The sequence below is a fragment of the Theobroma umbraticum genome, unplaced genomic scaffold (assembly GCF_002168275.2).
Source record: "Theobroma umbraticum cultivar Fairchild unplaced genomic scaffold, ASM216827v3 scaffold_55.0, whole genome shotgun sequence".
NCBI classification, from domain to species: domain Eukaryota; kingdom Viridiplantae; phylum Streptophyta; class Magnoliopsida; order Malvales; family Malvaceae; genus Theobroma; species Theobroma umbraticum.
Genome location: NW_018397270.1, coordinates 1,820,020 through 1,822,794, shown reverse-complemented (window position 1 = coordinate 1,822,794; position 2,775 = coordinate 1,820,020).

Sequence of the window (2,775 nt, the reverse complement as noted above, 5' to 3'; positions counted from 1 at the left end):
AAAGAACTACCTTAATGTTATTATGAATAATAAAATGTCATACATGAACATCTCAAAATTATAATTCCTATACAACCACAGATTGGCTTGTAGGGCTTATATTAACACTTCGTAAGGCATGAGTATTTAAATAAATATTCAATATATACTTCAAATACTCATAATTTCAAGAGTGTGTACACATTTGTTCCAATGCATGTCCAAGATGTCATCAAGCATTAATTGTCAATTTCATCATACATTGTTTAAACACTATCAATCAATCATTTTGCAATAAATTTTCTAATGATAATTCAAAAGATAATTTCTTTAACAAAAGTATATCATCATTAAGTACCCTTGGCAAGCATATTTCTTAATTTTTTAAGCCATGTGTCAAATTAAATATATAAGATTTGATAATCAATATTGCACATGCCATACCTCAATGTTTTTATTACAAATGAATGATTTAATCTGCCTCTCTTTCTTATGCTATTGATTTAGATCATATATGCTCCTCTTACAAAAAGAAAAACTCAAACATTTGTTTTTGGTACCCAAATTTATTGGGTCCTTTATGGTTAGTAACCTTGGTTCTCTTATGAATTTTATTAATTCGTGGAAGTGTGGTTCCCTTGGGAACCCATACATATCTACCTACTTTATCTCTTTGTATAACAATTCTATAAGATCAAGATAAGGTCAAATGTCCATATTTGAGACATGAAGTGCAACTATAAAAACCATTATATTTTTCATTTTCTTTGACAAAGAAATTCTTAAGATGAGTTTCTATTTGTGTAAAGTCATAGCCTAGCCCTTCCTTGTTAAAGAATGCTCTTTGCAATACCAACTTGTAATTCAATTTGTGTTGGTTATTTTGAAACATAAAGAGTATGCCATGCAAAATATCATTTTTCTTTTTCAACAAATCAATTTCATTTTGTATGTCTTTCTTATTGTTTTCTAGCTCAATCCTAGCCTTAATTAGGTTCTCATTCTTATCCTTAAGTTTGCTTATGATGCCTTTGTATATTAAAATTCTCTAAGATTAGCATAAGCATCTTGCAATTCATCAAATGTATAATCATTTTCTTTATGAGTGCATGGATCAAGATTATGAGGGATAGGATATACCTTATAATCATCGCGTGACATGAAGCAAAGATTAGCAATCTTATCATCGTTTTCATCTTGTGAATCATCATTATCACTCCGCATTGCCATCATTGCCCTTTTCTTGAAGTTTCTTGAAGTGTTTTTCTTGCTTGGGTGTTCATCCTTGGTATATCCTAAACTTTGATAATCAACTCATATTAAGTGGTCTTTAAAATGGAATATGATGTCTTTAGTTAATATTATAAACTAATTTACTTTTTCTAAGCTTATGATTGAACTCAACATGTAATTTAAATTTTTAATCTCTCTTTTTCTTATTTTCAATGGAATATGAGTTGTTTATTCAAATTCTGCATTTAATGCTTCTAATTGCTTGATCTCCAATTAGATTGATTTGAACATCTAAATACAACTTGACGAAAGGAGTTTAGATTAGCCCATGAATAGATTAGCATGTGTTCAAATTTATTTAGTTGATTAGGTGATTTGATTTACATATAAGATAAACATATAACTAAGTTTCGCATGTAGCTAATATTAAAGCGCAAACTTAATAAATCTTTATTTACTTGAATTTAAACAGACATATACTAAATTAATTGGAAGATATAATTTTGTAAGAACTTCAACAGAGGCTTATAAATGAATTAGGACTTTAAGTTTGCAATTTAATCTATTGAAGTAAGTTTAGAGAAAGAAAAAAGATTCAGATGAAGTGTTGCAGGATATTATAATCCTAGGCATTTTATTAATTGAATTTTTCTAGTAAAGTTTTGCCCATTAGCTTTTTTGCCCATTAGCTTTTAGATTCAATTTAGTTATTATTTAGTTTTGGTTTTACTTTTATTAAATCATTTTAATTTAGTTGTTTGAATAAAATTAGGTTGAGTTAATAGCAAAAATTGGTATAATTCTCCATGGGATTTGACACTCTACTTACTCTTATGTTACTTGTTGTAATACATACATTTACATGATAAATCAACAATAATAGGATATAAAGATGGGAGTGAAAGCACAAAGAAATTTTAGCTCATAAAGGCTTGGTTTCTCTTATTTTCTTTCAAGACTTTGATCCTCAAGAGTTTGGCCTTTTTCTTTCTTCTTCCTCACTTTGAAATGCTTCCAAATAGTCCTTTTTATAGATAAAGAAGTCTTGGAGCCATTGAGGTGATTAAAGTAAAAAATTAACCATTTTTCTTTTGAATTTTGTGTCTAATTGTCATCCATACTAGAAAGCTTGTATTTTTCTCATTAGAGCTTGGAAGGTCGATTGGCATTCTTCTAGGGTCAATTATAGCTTCATTAGGGTTGACTATGGCACTATTCTAGGGTTGATTATAGGCTTTATGGGGTCGACTATGGTTTTGGTTTTTCCAAGTTTTCTTACCTGTTCTTGCATAGTATTGACTTGCCTTGCTCTAAGATCAATTGGAGCTTTGTTTCTTAAGATTCCTTGACATTTTAGCATGTAACTTTGGCCATATCTTCCTTGAGATCAAATGGTGAGTGATGACTAAGTTTCTTGACTAGAAACAAGCTTAGTGTAGTGGACATTGATGATCTTTGAATGCTTTGAGATAAACTTCACCATTTGAGAACCTATTTTACAACTTCAACATCTCAAAAGTAAATGTTAGAGGGATCACAAATAGAACTCTTTTAAGCAAATTT